Source organism: Brachycentrus maculatus, unplaced genomic scaffold, assembly GCF_059751285.1.
Source record: "Brachycentrus maculatus isolate JH-2025_06_01 unplaced genomic scaffold, ASM5975128v1 h1tg000172l, whole genome shotgun sequence".
Classification (NCBI taxonomy): domain Eukaryota; kingdom Metazoa; phylum Arthropoda; class Insecta; order Trichoptera; family Brachycentridae; genus Brachycentrus; species Brachycentrus maculatus.
The window spans coordinates 1,310,001-1,332,821 of NW_028280925.1; the positions used below are offsets into that span (position 1 = coordinate 1,310,001).

Consider the following 22,821-nt stretch of genomic DNA (forward strand, 5'->3'; position numbering starts at 1 on the left):
TTAACAGTATAAATATAACATTAACAGTATATTATTAATTAACGTTTCATCTGAATTTATATTTTTACGTATTTCTAATACGAGTCTGTCATCAATATATGTCCTCTTCCGTAATGTAATGGTTGGCGCATTTGGCTACTGTGCTAAAAGTCTCGAGTTTAATTCCTAGATTGCACATGTCATTATCTAATTGATGATTGTTTGTTTGAGGAGATTGATTTGTGTCTCGTTCTATTCTCTCTACCTACTCCTACAGATAAATGACGTGATGGTTAGTTAGTGAGGTGGTTCAGTTATTACCTGATCTATGTAATAACTTTATATGCTTTGTAACATTCAGCAAACTTGATACCTTTTCGCATGTTGTCGATGAAAGAAATATGTTTTGCATTGTATTATTTTTATTAATATCTATCTAATATTTTGTTAGAAGCAATTAAAAATAATTATTTTCTGTCATAACAAAGTTGATAGCCCTTAAAATGCCTATTTGAATTACCATAACATTAAATTTAAATTTTTGACATCTCATCAAAGATGAAGAAAAATATGGAATATAAAAAGTATTTGGATACACTCAAAATGATGTAAATAAATTATCTGGTGAAATTTTAAACTTAAATAATATAAATGAAAATCATATTTCCTAGCGTTTCTCACTTGTGTGATTATAATCTAGGATTCAGACCTCACATACTAATAAAAGAGTTTCTGCTCAATAAAAAACTTCTTTTCATCTCACCAATAGATGTCTCTAGTAAAGTTCTAGTGATTCAAGAAAAATGCTTCAAAAATTGGTTTATATATATAGAACTTCCAAGAATTTGAGGAGTGTGGTTGTCAATCATGGGTAGAATTGGTAAATTTTACACGTGTGTAAAGTAATCACTTAAACCAGCCTATGACGGTCGTCAGCCCCGTAAATACCAAGACTTATTTACAGACATATTCTTCTTCATCTTTGATGAGATGTCAAAAAATAATATAAAAATAACTCCTGTAATTGGAGATAATCCAGATTTATTGAACAAATATTTGGACACACTTAAAATGTTGTAAATAATTTGTTCGTTACTGTCAAGATATCAATCAATGAAAAATATAATTTAAAATTTGTTTAGTAAATGACTTCCATCCGAATAATTAATATCAACGAAGATGTGTAATTCGTTACGAAGTTTTAATTGAAATGAACAGACTTTAAACATTAATTTATAATTTATCAAAAAAAAACCGTTTGAGTTTTAACGATGATAAATAAATCATAATTGAATTTTCCCAGCGCAGGAAATGAGTTTTCTTTTACATTTTTCAAACGTTCGCAAGATTACATAATTTTTCTCCGTGTCACCCAAGGAGGATTATTTGCTTTTTATTATTTTCCTAAGCGAGGATTTATGGGCAGTGCATTCCCAAGACAGATCTACTGTAAGTAATGTCTGTACTCCAAAGCAAATGTGGTTATTTTCAATTCTACTAGCTTAAGGCATTATACGTATTTAAGACTTAGAGCCAAGTAAAGTTAAACAAATGTTTAATCGCAAGAGAGAAAGGAGTAATTAAACATATTAGTTTGTTTTCGAACAAAGTAATTAATAAAGGAGATATGTAGGTTATAATAGGATATCCGAAAAGCGTAAGCTCAATGTAAGCACTTCCTCTTAAGTAAGCTGATTAGCGCTGATGGGATTAGGGTAATATTTTAAGGTTTTGGTTATAACCGTGAAGCATCAAATTACAATTTTCGATATAAATAAATCATCGTAAATACGCGTAGGCACCGTACCGGAATTGGGCAGATACTCAACTGGAAAACTGACGTCACGGGTTCGACTTCCGCCGATTGCAAAATGAATTTAATTTTTGTTCTATGATTGCGTTAAAAACCGCTATCAGTGATTGGACATAAAATGTTTTTATTCAGCAGAGACCTATTTATTTAACCAATTATTTTACATACGGAAAACGCCTTAAAATCTGACAAACTCAATTAAATCCCGACTTCCACATTCTTCTTCATATGGAAGTCTGGGTATTTGCAGGGTAAAATAAAAACAAAAACGTAAAATAACTCCGAAGTGAAGAAACTCAGATTTGTGAACAAGTATTTGGACACACTCAAAAATGTTGAGAGTATTAATGAGAACACTTAAACTTTTTTTGTTTCAGATTATTAAAAAATCATCCAATTTATATTATTTTTTACATCTCATTAAAGATGAAGAAGAATATGGAAGTCTGGGCATTTACGGGGCTAACGACCAACATAGGCTGGTTTAAGTGATCACTTTACACACGTGTATATATATATGTTTATATATATATTTATATATATATGTATATATATATATATATATATATATATATATATATATATATATATATATATATATATATATATATATATATATATATATATATATATATATATATATATATATATATATATATAGTTCCAAGGATTTGAGTATTATGGTTGTCAATCATTGGTAGAATTGGTAAATGTTACACGTGAGTCTTTACCCATCACCTTTGTGATCATTAAACCAGCCTATGACGGTCGTAAGCCCCGTAAATGTCCAGGCTTCTTATTCTTCTTTATCTATGTTGAGATATAATGAGTATTATGAAAAAAAAAATTATGAGTTTACAAATATTATTATGAAAAAAATATTATGAGTACCTATTATATTTATATTTTATTTCTTGACGTGTTCAAATTTCGTCTTGAATTATTCAGGTGAACAAATATTCGCAAGAAGCGCGGGGGTAGAATTACTCTAACCCCGAATTTACCGGACTAATTTCACAAAATCCGGCAAACGTTGTTTGGAGCAGCATGACCGGGTATAAATTATTCTTTATTTCCACGTAAAGTGTAAAACAACCATCTGTCGGCATTTAATTTGAAATTACTTCGGGCCTAAAATTGTTTCCCTTCTCGGATGCTCGCTATACGCCTAGTGAACCTACCCCTGTATGTAGTTAGAAATACATTAAGAGTTCCCAAGAGTAACCCACCGTTTGCCCCACCGCACAATTTCTATACGTGTTTATATTTTTGTGTAAGTCGTTTCATTATATTTTCTAGGAACAAAATGAAGTTTTTTTTTGTAATTTCATTATTTAAGGAATACAACAGCGGAGATCTCCGCACAAAACGATCGCAACAAAGTAACTGAATTTAAAAAATCTTATTATTAATACTTTTTGTACTTTTGTAAGCATTTACTTTGTGGTTAAAAATTACATATTATTTTTACAAAATTTTAGTTTCAAAGTATATTAAGACTCACAGAAATTTAAGTCTGCCGGTTTCAGTACTTACCCGGCTTATCATCACGATAATCACTACACCAGCATGCAAATAACACTTCACCCTAGTGTTACTCATGTTGGTCATAGGTAGACCAAAAACGCATGTGATTTATATTTTGTATAGATGTAAGTGTGTGTATAGTACCATAGTAATGATGAAGTATTGTTTGCATGCTGGTGTAGTGATTGTCATTACAAAAAGACGGATGTGTCTGAAAACTGGTGGACAAAATTTTCAGTGAGTAAGTAACATTATTCTCATTTGCTAAAAAAAATAACAAAAACATCTAACTAGAATAAATGTTTATTATTTTTTTATTATTACTTATAAACGTGACAACAAGCAGAATTTCTTTTCTTATCCTTAATCACACCCAATGGTGCGTCGGGTACTGCATCGTATCGACAAGGTGTTATTTAGATCGTTATTTAAAGTGACCAGTTCGGCGCTTCTTGTATCAGTTTTACATATGAGAGTAAAAATCACTTGTATTTACTTTAACCTCCCTGGAAATCGAACCCGAGACCTTCCGCGCGATACCCAAATGCTCTTACCACGATACTACGGAAGCAGACATATATCTAGGGATCGCATACATTAATAGCTCAGCATTAATAAAAGTAAAATTGAAAGAGAACTACTTGAATAAGCAATGTGATAAGTTTTTGAGTACTTATGTTGTTACGTTATAAAAAATTTACATTTTGCATACATAATTTTTTCTAAAAAAATTCTGAGTGAAAAATCCTTTTTTGAAATAATACACATTCGTTATATTTTGTATAATTGTCTTATATTTAAAAATAAATTGGGGTTATGCAGTATCGAATATTAAATCGTAAAATAAGAATCGTGCGATTTCCTCGAGAGTATCTGTTTAAGATATTGGTTCTAAAATACTCCAATAAATTGATAATTTACCGCTTAACTGGTAGCTACTGTAAAATTTAAAGGATTGAGTGGATGAGATTGACTGAGATATAGCACAAGGTAGTCGGTAATAAAAAGGAGGTCTGTAAGAAAACTTAAAGAATTTATGCCAGCAAGAAGTGTTTTATTCATGGACAAGGTTATTTCTTAAAAAATAAAGCAACATGTTTTTTATGTTGTTTGCAATTCAGTAATTACTCAAATTATCTTTTTATGAAAACAGATATTAATAAAAGAACGATTTTAATGGAGCTTATTAAATTAACCTAAAATAATTAAGTACTTCCTTCATCAGAAAAAAACTTTCGTAATTAAATTTTGAAAAAGTTTTTTTTCTTTTTCAAAGTTAAAATACCCCAATCATTTCTTTTAAAATTAAAATCCCCTATATTGTAAGATTTTCAAAACCCCGTTTTATACACTTAGTTGAAAATAAAGATGGGATGAAATTTTAAAAATATATCTCTACCGAGTTTCGTAAATGATTTCTTTTTATTATTTATTGATTTGGCTTTAACTTTATGGAATAAAATTGTGATCCAAGTATGGATATATATATATATATATATATATATATATATATATATATATATATATATATATATATATATATATATATATATATATATATATATATATATATATATAACAAAGTAACCAGTTCAACACCTACAAATATTCTCATCAACAGTTGAAAACACAAGCAAACAATTTGTATTTTCATTCAAATGAGAACTTCTATTGTTCTTGAAACTAGTCGTGTTTACCTAAATTAACTTTAAAAAGTTGTTTTCTACAAGTATTTTGTTTTTTACGCGTTTTGCCTCTTTTTATCTTTTAATCGTAATATATTTTAATTAATTAAGGTTGCGATGAATTGTGTATTACAGGCATTAACGTAGTTGAGTAGAAGCTCTATTATGACGTAAGTATAACGGTATCGATTCCCAACTAATGTAATGGCTGGAGTAAGCACACGAATGACTTCACGAATCCATATATCAGACCATCCGGTATTTTCAAAATTGCAAGCCATTGATATTGTGGGAATTGCCAAACAGGGAACATAACAGAAAGGTTGCTTCGCTTTGATCCGCCATGATTGATTGTAAACAAAAATAATGAAAACACGCAATGGCATGACTTATGACAGAGACAAATTGATTTTCGCCACTTAGACTTAACAAAAGACGAAACGCTTCGAAATGCACGACTGACGGAAATAATATAAATAATACCAAAAAATAAAGACAAAATGGATCTTGCGCAGTATGCATTCATAAAAATATTCTCTCGTTTGTAAATGTAATACAAAAGTCTTCAAGAACTTTTCTCTTTCAATTAGTCCGAGTATTGTTTATACAATTCATACCATCTTTTATTTTGTATACTAAAAGCATTGTTAACTTTGTGGTATGGCCATATAACACACTCCTTATCATTTGTCGTTCACTCTGTGTAATACCACTTTAATAAGCAATAATTCGTGACAGCCGGTTTCGGAATAATCATTCCATTATCAAGTCATAAAAATGAAATTATTACGGTGCAACATTTTCACAAAATTACAATTTTAAAAGAGAGAAAGAAGATTAATGAATTCAAATGGAAATATTTTTTAAAGTGGACTTAAATTTAAAGTTAAATTTAACAACTTTTTATTTTATAAATATTCTCATTGTAATTCGTTTGTCTTCTTTCTCTCTTTCAAAATTGTATTTTTGTAAAAATGTCAGACTGTTATCATTTTATTTTAATGATCTACAGAATAATGAATAATTATTCCGAAACCGGTAATTACGAATTTGTGCATATTTAAGTGATATTACATAAAGTGAACGATGAATTATAAGGAGAGTGTCATACCATCCTTCCTCAATAGTCTAAAACTGGGACTGGCGGGTTTTGTCTTTTCCAAATATGTGTTTATAAAAATAAAAATGTCGTTTAAATAACTAGACACTTGAACTAAGAATAGCTAGACCATTATTGAAGCATAAAAGAACAACAAATAAAAAGAACAAGTATTTTTCCTTGGAGCGAGTTGATTATGACCCACTGAAAACAAAAGCTCGTCTGAAAATGTCCACTTTTTTGGTACTAAAGTGACTGTAGCGCGGTATCGAATTTTCCTATTGTGTTCGAGAGAAACTGAGCTCGTTCTGAGGCGCGTCGGTTTTCAGGGGGAATCGCACAGCTGCTTTACTAAAAGCTCCCGTGTCTCCTATCAAAGCCAAAGTTTCATTTCACGGATGCCTTTTGTTAGTTGTTTCTATTTGCACTTCTAGTTTGTGCAGTAAGTGGAATTAATAGTTTATGAAGCTTTATCTTACTCGGCGTTAAGCGCAAGTTTGAGGGTAAAAATATTTTTGACGGAAATACTGCACGAACAAGTACTTGAAGTTGGGCGGGTACAAGAGGCTTTTGTTTGCCCGCATGAAAAGCTCTGTGGTCTGAGGCATGAAATAAAATATTTTGACTAGGAGTAAATCACTCGAGTAGCTTTGAAAGCACTAGCTTATTATAATTTATTTATTATTTTTGTTCTAGAAGAATGCAATAACTACATAATATAGTAAAATAATTGAATTCCTTGACTCTTTTAAATATTTTTTGCGCTAAATTGCAAGTAACTATTTTTTGCCATTCGCTGAAGTGAAACAGCTTTTGCATTAATTGATCTTAAAACAATTAAATCGTCAAATGTTTTTTCATTTAAATATTCTTCATAATTTGTTTTCTCGTGCTTTGCTTTTTTATAATAATATAATATAAATATTGTGATATTTATTTATTTAAATTAAACAATGTTTATTTGAAACACTCTCCATATCATCCATTTTTTGCTTTGTGTAAATTTTTCCATCGTCAGGTCATTAAAATAAAATTATTACGATTTGACATTTGTATTAAAATACCATTTTGAAATAGAGAAAGAAAACAAATGAATCACAATGGGAATATTTTCAAAAGTGGACTCGAAATTACATTAAACTCGAAGTATCTTTTTAATGACTTGACGATGAAATGATTTTCCGCAACCGGTAGTCACGAAGTGTTTATAAAAATGGTATTACACAATGTATGTAAACAATGAATGACAAAGAGAGTGTTTTATTACCAAACCACAAAGTTATCAATGCTTTTAAAATACAAAATAAAAGTTTATTTGATTCCTTCAAATTTAGTGATATGATAAAATAAATGAATAAATAATTTACATATCTCTGACTAAGACGTTTCAGAGGTAGAAATGTTTTCTTTCGAAAAATAAACCACCCTTTTTAATTCGTAGGTTATGAAAGCAATATTAACAAAATATGGTTTAAGGTGTTAAAATTACCATAAAGTAAGAATCCACGTTTTAATAGATACAAACTGCCTAATATGTAGCTTTAAATAAATAAACAAATGTGTTTTAGTTGGAAAAATATTATCCAAACCAATGAAAAATTGGGGTAAATTTAGAAAACGTTTATTTGATCAAATCCCATAAACATATCCTTTTTAACAACATACAAGTGTAAATACAAGTAGTGTATCGGGTTGTGGTCCCGTGGTTAGTGTCGCGGACTCGTCAGAGTTTCTGGGTTCAAACCCACTCTATTTGATACCTATAACTAATAATAATGAGCCACTTAGGTTAACAGAAATATTAGTATTTTTATGAAATTGAAGTATTTTTTTAAATAATACAAACACAAATATTTCTCTGTTATTTAAAACATGTTTACATCTTTGGTGTATAGTGGTACCGCATTTATCTATCATGCTGGGTTCATTTCCCAAGTGTCAAAATAAATGTTAGTTTTTCACTGTAATATTTATTTATAAGTTTGTGTCATTTATTTTTTGAAACAAAAGTAGGCGTTTTATTAAATATTTTCTTATTGTCATCATCTCTATGTGATGAAACAATATTGATATGGTTTAATTTGAAATAAGCTTAGAGCCGCGGAATAATAAAAAAGGGAGATATTGAGATTATTGTTATACACGACATGTTTCTGAATATCTATTATGTGAGTAGAATTGAATATAAAAATTTATTCTGCTGAAAATTTCCCTCGACAGGTACTAGAATCCCCCGGGAACATAGACAGTACAATGAAAGTACTTTCAAAATTTTCTAGGACGCCAAGGCATAAATTTTCATGAGAACATTCTACGTGTACGGAACAAAGTCTGGAACGTTAAGTTTCAGTAAGTAAAATTAAAAATTTTCGACCTTATTCGTACTTATAAATTATTAAAGTCACTTATGTCGAATTGAGCAAAAAACTAACTAACCCAAATTTTAAGGCTATTTTTAGGTGTGCCCTTATAAAAAACGTAATCTTAGATTGATCATAAATATTTTATTTTGTCACCATCTTATATCAACACCATATTATTAGATTGCTCATAAATTTGAAATTGTGAACACATCTAGGACGTCGAAAAATCTTGATGAAAAATATTTGTTATAGAGTTTAAATCTGTCTTACGTGGGGTGAAAAATCTATTGTCTGATAAAAAAAATAATAAAAAAATGTTAATAATAAATAAGTCAAACTAAAAGTATATAAAATCAAATGTTTATTAATTATAATTAATCGTATATAATTACAAATTAAAAAGTAATATAATGTTCCCTGACTGAGTTTCTTTCTTACCGAGGGGAAATTTTACAAAGTTTAATTATCAAATTATAATGACAGAAAAAAAATTGTGCCATGAAATACGATATGGCTGAATGATACGTTATTTTTCAGATTTACCTACATCCATTTATCAAAGTACAATACATATTATATCATCCTCTGTCTCTTAAAAAATATGTAATTGTAACTTTCAAGAATAATTCCACAACTTCTAAAAATTTGAACCGACATACGAAAAGAACCGTACATTAGTGTATACATATGTGTATGTACACTTTTGTATGGTTATTTATGGTTATTTATATATATATATATATATATATATATATATATATATATATATATATATATATATATATATATATATATATATATATATATATATATATATTTATGTAAATATATATAAATATATATATATATATATATATATATATATATATATATATATATATATATATATATATATATATATATATATATATATATATTATATAATATTTAAACTAGTAAAAATATTATATTTTATGAAAAAATATATTATATCTATTATATCCTTATATCTACTACAAAGGTACGATACTCATTGCTCACGCGTCCAAAATGAAACATTGTATAATTTTATTTTTGAAATTGACAAATGTTTTAGTAAACTTACAGTCTTAGTAGAAGATATTTGTTTACGTGTAACGATATTTAAGGTAACAGCTAATATTTTAAATACAATTTATCATATTATGAGAAAAATCTACACAGATTTGCTTTTAGCGATTCGCAATGAATTTTTCTCTCTCAAAGGACTCAAGCGGATATTACAAATTCATCCTTTGAATTCATATTTTAAGTTCTTATTTTAGATTATAACTTATAGCTTGGCATGATCCCCCGCAGAGATTTCCCCTGATAAAGTTTTTTTAGTTGTAATAAAAATATGGTTTTGAGTTTCCATTGAAACGTGAATGAAGCATCTTCGTGTAGAGAATTTAAAATCGATACTAACCGTATTGAAATCAATATGATGAAAATATATATTTCGAACAGTTGAAGTCTTGTATGGTAAGAATAATTATTTTGAGAGAATTTAGGTTTTTTTAAAGAGTAATATTTTTTTTCTAATTTTTAATAATCTTTCTAAATATTTTGAGCGCACATAAATTTTTGTTCACAAAATCTGCATTGCTAAAAAGAATTATTAAAATTTAATAAGTTCTAAGTGGAGCCAATCCTGAATTTTTACTTTAAGTTTTGAGACAGTAAAGAATTATAAGAAAACAATTTAAAAAAAATCTACATCTAGTAGAATATGAAAAAAAAAACAAACATTTCATAAAGGTTTCTGATGGTGCCAAAGAAGAACCATGCAAAATAGTTTTTTGGGAAAAGGGGGGAAAAAAGGACTTCCTGATAAATTTGTGATGGTAGAATATATGGGCTGACCACCTAATGTAATCCTTCTGACGTGAATTCCATTAGTTTTGTTCCACCTACTTTCTACGTGTATTTCTACCTTATACTGTGCTAATGATTTTTCTCTTTAGTATAAATGGACATCCCAAGGCACCTTTTATTCCAATTTGTAAGGAAAACCGCCAATTCCACCCCTATTTATTTCACGTACTGGTATGTAATAGGACCTTCCATATTATATACAAGGCTAATTTTCATGTAGTGCAATCTTATTTTGAACCACGGGTTAATAAATTTCAACTGTGAGGTCCTAACTCACGTATTTAAAAAATAAAGTTTTATTAGGCACATAAAAATTTCAAATACTTGAAAGTAGTCAGGTAAAGAGTCGGAATAATCGTCGGATATGTGTGAGGAGGTGCATGAAATTTCCGTTTCTTCCTGACTCAATCCCAACTTATCGTCTTTATAGACTATTGGGGCTTGACCTCAGGTTAGGTCCTTCTATCATGTTATCTTCCTGTAGCATCCATGAATTCTTTGGTCTTTCTAAAGATGTCAAGGAAAATCCACGGCGATTGCCTGGTTCACAATACAATCAGGTTCTCTGCGTCCTATATGACGAGATGCATGAATGCGGTATGGATTTTTGTTCTCTCTGCTTACCTTTGCGGAGACAGCGTAACGAGTAATTAGTTTTATTTCGATTCCATGCAATGTTATTTGACCTCAGTGGTCCGTTATTTCAAATAGGAATCAAGTGTGCTGTAGTGGATTCGTGTACGCTTGCAAATTATGCTGTTTATTAGTTTAACACGTTTTAATTTTATTACTTAACAATTAACGCTACTGAAGTTGTAGAATGGTTGGGATAAGAACTTAATAAAATGCCAACGATTGTAAATGGTGATTTCAACATCATCCTCATTTTAGACCAACCATTGATAAGATTTATGGAAAAAAATCAAGTTTAAATCAAACACTGACAAATGTCAGCTACAACTAGATCAGATACTAACGTCCATGCAGTATTCTTTCTTTATTTAAAATAATTGCACTTAAATCCATCACATATTTCTTTCTAAGAGTATGAATTAATGGAATGTGTGAATAAAATAAATATTTTATTAATTAAACAGATTTTTTTTCAAATGAATTTCATTTAACCGTTTTCTAATCCTGAAATAATAAAACGTCAATAAGTAAATGCAAAAAGAGCAATGCGTAAAATGAATTGGTTCTAGAACCTACATAATAAGTTTCACTCGTAACGTGCGAGAGTCGAAAGCAGTTTTTTTCTCTCACGTCACTGGCAGTTATTTTGAAAAAAATAAGAATTGCATTTATTGTGCAAAAATGATTGCATAGATGTCTAAGTTTCATGCTTCAAACATGTTTTATGTCTCTGACGTCACAAGGCCGCGGGGAGTTTCGATGTGAGCTCAAGCTTTTGAGCGTTTGAAAATGTCTGATATTATAAACAAAACTTCACATTCGTGATCAGCGCACCCTAGAAATCGCAAAACCATGTCGACCAGTGAAATTCAAAATTTATTATTTACTATTTAAAAGTATTGGTTTAAAAAGAAGAGGTAAGTCGTTGGGCTTGAAATTAAATGTATAAAAAGTAATTGATTGCCATTTATTGCTGGGATTGGATAAAATTTTCGGAATTCAAAATTAACATTGATTTGACAAAAATAGCTCCAACTTCTTAATTAAATAGCTCGTGTTGCACTGAAGAGTCTCGATGCAAGCTGCTACTTTTGAGCGATTGAAAAGTTCTGATATTATAAATAAAACTTCACATTCGTAATCAGCACACCCCAGAAAACTGAAAACCATGTCGGCCAGTGAAGTTTAAAATTTATTATTTACTTTTTAAAAGTATTGGTTTAAAAGAAGAAACAATTTGTTGAGCTTCAAATTTAAAGTAAAAAAAAATAATGGATTACCAATAATTGCTGGAATTGGCTTAAAATGTTTGGAATTTGAAATTAACATTAATTTGACATAAATAGCTCCTACTTCTTAATTGAATAGCTCGTGTTGTACTGAAGAGTCTTGATCTCGAGTGTAGGAGTGCAGTGTACCAGAGAGCTTACGTTTATTTTTTTCATTTTTAATTTAAGTTTTACTTGATAAATACCACTTTTTCTTAAAATGTTAATTTATACATGTTAGTTTCATATGCGGTATTTGAAAATGATGCGGAATGCATCGAAACATGCATCACATCAGATTTTGAGAATAAGCAGAATTTTCCAACTAAAATTTTAATTTTGAAATGGATAGATATTATGGAAAGCCACAAAGTGATTGCCGAATCAATAAATGATTTTTTTATAAATTTTTATTTTAAAATATTTCCATTCTTCATTACTTTAAGTTGATTTAATAATTTGCCCAAATTATAAAGTTTTAACAAAAAAGGAAAAAAAAATACCCAACACAAAGTTTTACTGAAATATTTAATATAATAAATCTTTTGTATTAATATTCCATATACGAAATAAAAACAAGAAGTGGTTTACCAATATCAACTGATTTTACGAAGTTTAACTTTATTCTACGAACCGTAATTGATATAGAAGGCTCTGATTTCATCCACGAAGAAAACAACAAAGGGTTTTTTTGTTAATTCATTTTTCTACTGAATGAAAATAAAACTATTATTTTGAAAGGTATTTTCAGTAAATTGATTTTGCAAAGAGATAAAAAGTCACAAAAATATATTCGTTAAATTAGCTTCGTGAATAGAAATAAAGTATATTAAAAAAAGATTACCATATTATAAAACACGTACCACAAATTGAGTACCATTATAAACAAAATATATATTACAATAATTTAATCGGTTTCAGTCATTTATAAGGAATTCTTAGAATATTGATATCAATAAAACAAAAGGCGGATTCAAATAAAAACATGCGACAAACCGATTGGTGAAAATTTTCACGTTTTCCACGAAAATTTTATTGTGGTTTGAATCCAAAACTGTATGGCAGCTAAGTTCCTACTTTGAGTTTTAAGAAAGATTTTATAAGGTTCAATCCGGGTATGTTTGAGGAGATGCATGAATGTGGAAGAGGCGAAGAATGTTTGCAAAGACAGAGTGGTGTGGCGTTCGTTCACTATGCCTATCCCTGCGGGGAAGCAGCGTGATGGTTAGTTAGTTAGATAGTTTTCTTTTACATTTCCTTTCCCATACATAAGTATATAATGTCCTTAGGCCTAAAAATGACTTGTAATCTGTTAAATGTTGATTGCCATAGTTTGATTTATTTCTGAAATAATAATATTCTTTTTTATATATTTTTGAAATTGTTAATTAATCGCTATTTACAAGAATCTCCTTCCTGTGATTTTTATTCACCATTTGTTTTTGAATTACCTTATAACAAAAATGTCTTTCCTATCGAGAATCACGGAAGCGATATTACTTCCGTAGCTTTATTTTGAAATATCTTTTCAGGGGTAATCAAATACTCAATGCCAATAAAAAAACCTGAAAGTAGGAAAATATTTACTTGTTCAAGGATACTAAAAATACTTTCGATATTATTACAAGCACTACGCGAATATTCCAAAAAAGCTTTTAACTAAAACGCAAGAAAGGGTGCGGAAATTTAAGAGAATTATTTAAAAAAATATTAACCAACATTTCTTTTATATATTGTATAAAACTTTCGAATTAGTTAGTTGTTAAATCTCTCTTTAAAAAAAATATATACACACACATATATATATATATATATATATATATATATATATATATATATATATATATATATATATATATATATATATATATATATAATATATATTATATATATATATATATATATATATATATATATATATATATATATATATATATATATATATATATATATATATATGTGTATATATATATATAATATATATATATATATATATATATATGTATATATATATATATATATATATATATATATATATATATATATATATATATATATATATATATATATATATATATATATATATATATATATATTTATATATATACATATATATATATACATATATATATTGTTTCGGCCAAAATTTGTGTATTTTACAGAATAATTATGTATTAAAAATAGTATTAATAAATGTACGCGAGAAGAACAAAGAGACGCAGTTCAGTAAGTTTTAAAGGTTACAAATACTGTCCCCACCCCATGCAACGCCTTTAAAATAGTATTTAAGGGGTGGCGGACAAATATTTGTGTGCTCAGATGAAATAAGATTCGAAACGTGTATACGCCGCGCTCGCTCTGTTTTTATATTGGTGTCTCTTTGTTCTTCTCGCCCCTTGAGTTTTGTAATTTTCGATGTATTGGTGTAATTTGTTATTTTACACTTATAACTTTGTGATTTTTTAATAAATAAATGATTATCTTCATTTGCGCGTTTCCGTCTTCCCAATGAAAAGTGTTCCGGTACCGTTAGCAGTAACAAATTGGTCCTTCGAGCCGGATCTGGAACACTATGGAAGCCAATCGGACTACTTCAGTGACCACCAGCATTTGTTGGAGTACGTGGTCCATGAAGGCGCGTATGGAGTATTCTGCGGGTAAAGTGAGGATAGCCAGGCAGAGAGCAAGACTCACAAAAGAAAGGGCGGATGTTGAAAATGCACGAGTGGCGGCAGAAGAAAAGGCATTGGAAGCGGAAGAACTTCACTGTCAACTTTTGATGAAAGTGTCATCAAGAACATCTGAACGATCTGCCCTGCATCAAATTTCACAACGGGCGGATCTGTGCAGCTCAGGTCAATCCCCGCCGCAGTCTGTGCAACCTTCGCCGCTGACATCTGTGAACCATCTACTGCTGCCGTCTGAGTACCCGCTGCTGCCAGCGAGTGGGCAGCAACTTGTGGCACCACCAATGGGGCGGAAAACTGTTCCGCTGCCTTCGCCGCCGCTAGGGCGGCAACCTGTGCTGTCACCGAGTGGACAGCAACTTGTGGCGCCACCAATGGGGCGGGAACCTGTCCCGCTGCCTTCGCCACCGCTAGGGCGGCAACCTGTGCTGTCACCGAGTGGGCAGCAACTTGTGGCGCCACAAATGGAGCGGGAACTTGTCCCGCTGCCTTCGCCGCCGCTAGGGCGGCAACCTGTGCTGTCACCGAGTGGACAGCAACTTGTGGTGCCACCAATGGAGCGGGAACCTGTCCCGCTGCCTTCGCCGCCGCTAGGGCGGCAACCTGTGCTGTCTGAATACTATGTGCTGCCAGAAAGTGGGCAGCAACTTGTGCCGCCTGATCTGGGGCGGAAATTTATAATGCCGCCCTCCTGGCCGCAACCTGTATTGCCGTCCTTGGGACCGCAATGTGTTAAGCTGACCTCGGGGCTGCCCTCGAGGAAGAAATGTGTAATGCCGTCATCTGGGCCGCAAAGTGTAATGCCCCCATCGGGGGCGCAATGTGTGATTCAGCCCTCGGGGGAGCAATGTTTAATGCCGCCCTCGGGGGATCAATGTGTAATGCCGCCACCGCTGGGGCGGAAATTTATAATGCCGCCCGCCTGGCCGCAACCTGTATTGCCGTCCTTGGGACCGCAATGTGTAATGCCGACCTCGAAGCCGCATTTTGTAATGCAGCCCTCGGGGGATAAATGTGTAAGGCCGCCCATGGAGCCACAACCTTTGCTGCCACTGAATGGGCAGAAAAATGTGCCGCCGCCTTCGCCTCCGTTTGGGGAGGAAACTGTGCCGCCACCGCTGGGGCGGAGATTTATAATGCCGCCGATGGAGCGACAAGCTGTGCCGCTGCCGTCATCCGGGCAGCCACTAGAAGCGCTGACCGTGTTTACTTTTGTAAAATTTGATCGACTATGTAAAGTCGCTTTAATAATGTTGCATTTGTTAATCGGTATAAAATTTGTTTTAAAGTCATATTATAGAATTACAAAACTGTGCGAAATATAGATGACTGTAAATGATATCGATCAGTTACACAGCGCGCCATTAACCTCATTGAAATATGGGAAAGGATACTTAAGTAGGTAAAAATTCCACTCGGCAAAGTATTATACCAATAAATACCTTCATAAATTTCCTTAAAGTAAAAGCAAAGTTTTTTTTTATCCTGAATTGTATTTCAATAATATTTTAAAATAATATAGAGATAAGAAAAAAGGTCTAAATTTAAGAGTGTGATGACGATTTATGTTGACTTAAAACAAATAACAGATCCCTTAAAGCAAGGGTGGCCAACTCGCGGCCCGCGGTCATGTAAGACGAATGTATTTTTTGTATGATCGGGTTCATCGGAATGTATTTTAAATCGTGTATGGGTTATCAAAACCAATCAAGTTTTTGTAATTACATAAAATGCATATATGTAACGGTGAAACGAAACTCAAATCTCGCACTGAGTAGTCATTAATAAAATTGGTTTTGTCTAAAAATAGAATTGGTAATATTGTTTGATTATGTGTCTTTATTAATAATTTTGATTGGTAAAATTGAAAACAATGTTTATACTTTACACATATTTTTTGTTGGTTCAATGTGTACTTTCATTTCACATCTGGCCATCAACTTGGGTTGACGAGGCCTGCATTTAGTTAAATGGGCAAAATAGGTTTCGTTTGTTATTCTATGAATCGGGGAGATAACGTGTCATGTGACACGAGGCGCGTCAAATAACACTGGACCTATAATTCAAGTGAAGTATGTTTTCTTTAGCCCTAAAAAGGGCGACGTCAGCCATGAAAACGTCAGAATTGGCGACGAAATTTAAAACGTCTCGATATATCCATCAGTATTAGTATAATTTATGACTTTTGTTTATCCACATATTTAGCTCTAGAAACAGGAGATATATTTTTTTACAAGTATTCGGAGAAGAGAGCCTCCCTGAAGTTGATTTATCGTGTATACGGACCCTTATTTGTGAAGGAAGGCATTATTTAAAAAAAAAAATTGTTAATGATAATGTGATTTCTATTTTTTGTGTTATCTGTCACCTACATATTTTGAAATGTTTATTGATAACACTCGAGTGAATTTCAGTAAGGGAACCGTTTGGTGAAACCGATTGGTTTCACGGAGGGGAGTGTTTCGGCCAAAATTTGTGTATTTTACAGAATAATTATGTATTAAAAATAGTATTAATAAATGTACGCGAGAAGAACAAAGAGACGCAGTTCAGTAAGTTTTAAAGGTTACAAATACTGTCCCCACCCCATGCAACGCCTTTAAAATAGTATTTAAGGGGTGGCGGACAAATATTTGTGTGCTCAGATTAAATAAGATTCGAAACGTGTATACGCCGCGCTCGCTCTGTTTTCATATTGGTGTCTCTTTGTTCTTCTCGCCCCTTGTGTTTTATGATTTTTCGATGTATTGGTGAAATTTAGTTATTTTCACATTTATAACTTTGTGATTTTAATAAATAAAAGATTGTCTTCATTTGTGCGTTTTCGTCTTCCTAATAAAAGTGATCCAGTACCGTTAGTAGTAACATATATATATACATATATATATATATATATATATATATATATATATATATATATATATATATATATATATATATATATATATATATATATATATATATATATATATATATATATATATATATATATATATATATATATATATATATATATATATATATATATATATATATATATATATATATATATATATATATATATATATATATATAAAACCATTTTGGTCATTGGTCGACTAAAATCTCAGTGAGTGGTTAAATACTCACTTTACTTACATTTTATAAAAAAAGGTACATTTACAAACCACGAAGTAAATGCCTTAAACAATTTGAATATAAATTATAAATACATATTTTCCACAAAGCTCGACTTCTCTATTCTGTATGTTTGCGAAGATCGTTTGCAAACACAGATTGGTGTAGAGTTCTATTCTCTCTGCCTACCCTTGCCGGAAAGTGCCATGATGGTGAGTTAGTTAGAAATATGCTACGTTTTTTTGAGATCGCATTTAAATTTTACATTAAAAAAAACACAAAACAAATCATGTTTACGGACTTTTCGTGTTCTCGAATCATTTAATTCCACTGTGAATATTTCACGAAGAATGAGTTAGTTTATGTTATATGTAATAGGTAATTTTCGTAATAAATTGAAAGATATTTACTTATCAATGTATTTCCTGTATTTCAATTAGCAATTCTACATACAATTGGGATGACACTCAATACACAATGGTACAAAGGGATGTAGGGAGAGTGATGTTATGTCAGAATGATGCAAATTTGTGGAGGAGTACAGACTAGTTCGTTGTAAGCAGCTATGGCATAATTATGGTAAAATAAAATTTATACAAGGTTGCACAATACCTAGACATTGTCAGAAGGCAATGAACTCCGAGTGAGATAGGCGATTCCTGTAACGCGTTGATTACCATGTTTTATTCCGATAATTTCAAATACGATATTAATTAATTATGTAGTCATCGACATCAAGATATTCTATTTAAAATATATTATTTACAACATTTTGAATGTGTCCAAATACTTGTTCACAAATTTGTATTATCTCTAATCATAGGAGTCATTTTTAATATTATTTTTTGACATCTCATCAAAGATGAAGAAGAAAAAGAGTTTCTGCTCAATCAAAAGTTTCTTTTCATCTCACCAATAGATGTCTCTAGAGAAGTTTTAGTGATTCAAGAACAATGTTTCAAAATCAGTTTATCAATATTTGTTCACAAATTTGTATTATCTCTAATCATAGGAGTCATTTTTATTATATATTTTTTTGACATCTCATCAAAGATAAAGAAGAAAAAGAGTTTCTGCTCAATAAAAAAGTTTCTTTTCAACTCACCAATTGATGTCTCTAAAGAAGTTTTAGTGATTAAAGAACAATGTTTCAAAATCAGATCATATATATATATAGAACTTAAAAGATTTGATTAGTGTGGTTGTCAATAATGGGTAGAATTGGTGAATGTTACACGTGTGTAAAGTGATAATTTAATCCAGCCTATGACGGTCGTCAGCCCCATAAATGCTCTGCCTTCCATATTCTTCTTCATTTTTGATGAGATGTCAAAAATAATATGGAAAATATGTTTAGTGGCTGAAAGTGATATACCATAGTACAAACAAAAAAATAACGCAAAAGATTGCGTTTATACTGTTTTTAAGCACATGGGTAAGCCACAATAATTTATTGGAAACATGGTGATCGGATTTATTGAATGCCAACAAAGAAACACTTACCTGTGTCATATGTGAAACATTGAAAATATTACTAATATAACGCGTGGTACCTTAGATATTCATATATAGCACATGAGGTGTACATCTGCAATGCGCGCATGCGCGTCACTGTCTTATTTTATCGTTTTATATCAATGTTTATATTATACGTCGCTATTTTTTTTTTACAATCTCATTGCATCGGAATGTTTAGCTTTCTTTTTCTTCTTCTTTCCGCATTACATATTTCATCTCTCTCGTGTAACAAAAGGTGTTTAAAAAAGTGACGCGTCCTTGAATTTTTATTCTCGATTCTCGTCTAATTATCGATTTTTTAATTGCTGCCTAAAAAATTTCATTCGAATAATGAATTTAAAATGATTTTCTAATACATCGCGCCCAACTCGGAGCAAATCGTAAAAATTTAATTTAATTGTCTTCCTACACATCGCGCCCAACTTGTACCAACTTGTAATTGAATAATAGTTAAATTAAATTATAAGGTCTTTTTACACATCGCGCCCAACATGTACCTGTAATATACATGTAATAATGAAATTATTATGTCTTCTAATACATCGCGTCCAACATGGAGCTAATCGTAATATAATAAATTAATTATTTTATTATAATTAAACACTTGAATAATCCACTTTATGGAGTTTTATTTTTATTTTCGACTAGTTTAGTTATATTAGATAGAAGCGGTATTTATGAAATTTCTTGCGGTGGCTGCGATAAAAAATATACTGGCTAAACTGCGAGAAGTCTAATAATTAGAATTAGAGAACATCGTCGTGGACTAACAAGTAATTATTTTTCGGAATTTGCAAATCATATCATGGAAACTAACCACTCATTTGACTCTCATACACTTAAATAATTACACTCTGTTACAAATAAAGGTCAAGTCTTGAATAATTTAGAAAATTTAGAAACACATAAAAATTTAAATTCAGATAAAACAATAATTAATAATATACTGTTTCAAAATATGTCACCATTATTATCAATGTTTCCTTTTACAAAAAATGTTGTTCCTTAAACCCCCTACCTATATTTATTAACCTATATATACACCTAATTATATTTTTATTCGTTAGTTTTAATTTGTACCAGAAGATGAAAACAATTGTCGTTTTCGAAACTTGTAGTAAATAAAAATAATAAATTAATTTTAATATCTTCTTACACATCGCGCTTAACTTGTACTGTGTAATCAAATTAAAATATACTCTTATTTATCGTTGCATAATATTTCCCAGATTGTTATGGTTTATTATGTACGACTATCTTGGATTGTTTGTGTAAGTTTTATTTGGAGAGACAACGCAGTAACGATGCAAATTGAGTTATGTAATGGAAGTAGTCTAGTTTCATGAAAATAACGAACCAACTCCTTTACACTTCTTGAACAAACTTCTGTACTATAATGATAATTATCTTCTCCTTTGAAACTGCGCCTGACGTTCTATTGCAAGCGTTTTGTTATTCTACTCTTGCAGTGGTTCAAGTTAGGAGCAATGTTATTTATTCAACACATATTTAATTTGAACATATAATAGTAATAGTTACAGAAATATTGATATTTATTTTTAAAATATGTTTTTAATTTAAGTTTTACTTGGTAATTACCACTATTTCTTAAAATCTATTATGACAAGTTTCTCGCTGGCATTATTTTCAACTACTAAAAATATCGCCATCGAAAGCTTAAGTTAAAATTTTAGATTTGTGTTTTTGGGACGTCGAAGGATGAAGAGGGGGAAGAAACTTTTTCCTTTCATTATTTTTTTATCGGTCAGAATAAAAACAATAATGGGGAGATTTCAGCCATTATTAATTTTGAGTTTATAATTTTTTATATTGTTTAATATTTTTTTAAATTTTGACATATTAACACAGACGATGAAGAAAATGGATGAGTATGGTTATAAACCATGGGTAGAGTATAGAATGCAACACTTGTATAAAGTGATTCCATAAACCAGCCTGTGACGAGTCATAAACCCTGTAAATATATAGACTTTCATATTCTTCTTCATCGTTGTTGAGATGTCAGGAAGAGAGAATGTTTATTATGGGTACATTTTTATTTTTATCCTTATCTGTATGTAATCCAAAGTAAACTGCAAAAAATCGATGGAGTGTTAATTTAATTATTAATTTTTTGAAGGCAAGGTAATCAGTCTCACGCTTTTGTATAGTTCAGGATAATTACCCTTATAATTATTTTTTAAATTTTAAAATTAGAGTGATAAAATACATATTTCTTTTAACCCCATCGGAGGGCTACTAACTTATACTAAATATATTTCACAAGTATAAAAGTTATTAAAATCTCTTCACTCCCAATGACCTCTTCAAACAAAATCAGTTTTATAATGCAATTTCAGCGATTCATTTTCTTTATAGAGACTGGGCTCATTATTTTTTCATGGATTACTAAAGCACTCTCATATCCGTCCGAAAAACTGCCCGAATAAATGCAAGTAAAATATTGAAGGTCTACTGTCAGCAAGGACCTTTTTTCACCTTCGTGCAAATATTCGTCACTAAAATTGCTTTGGAATTTGCGATGAGGTTCCAAACATTCGCGCAGTATGATGTGTTCGCGGTGTATGAAACGTCACGTCTCAACTCGGGCTTCTTGAAAAACATTGATAAGTTGTGCCTAATGGAGCACAGGTTCGTAGGTGATACCGAATTAATTTGGTAGATTTGTGTAACTAAAAGCTAACGTGTTTTCTTATGTAAATGAGTTATAGGCGTGGACCTTTCCGGAAATACAATGATTGATATTTACTGAGTCGAAAGGGTAAATTTCAAAGCATAACATAACCAAAGATGATAAAAAAGGTTTTATGAAACAAACATACATCAATATAATAAATTTTTAGCTTTTTATCAAAAGTTCATTTTGAGACGTCATGAATAAAAAAAGCTGTTTATTTGGTTTCAATTGCTTCTATTTTTTAAAGCAATACTATGAATTTTTTTATTTATTTATGAGTTATCATAAAGACGATTTGTCTTACGGTTAATGAACGAGTACTGGTTAAATAATATATTTTATTTGTTTTTTAAAATATGGTATGAATAAAATGAAGGTATGTATTAAAATTTTAAACGATTAGTTTTTTTATATTGTTCTGAAATTTTTAAAACTAAAAACCCTTTCAATCACTAACTCACTTAAAAAAATTTGAATTTGAATTTATTTTAAATATAATTTATAAACAGGTTATTTGTGTTTATGTTCCAGTTGTGGTCTCGTGGTTAGTGACGTGATC

The 22,821-nt window shown here is 30.5% G+C and overlaps 1 protein-coding gene across 1 annotated transcript in view; it reads left to right on the plus strand.

Annotated features, from left to right (window-relative positions):
• Positions 1–22,821, plus strand: part of LOC148308276 (uncharacterized) — a 167,235-nt gene that overhangs the window by 40,087 nt on the left and 104,327 nt on the right. The window lies entirely within an intron of this gene.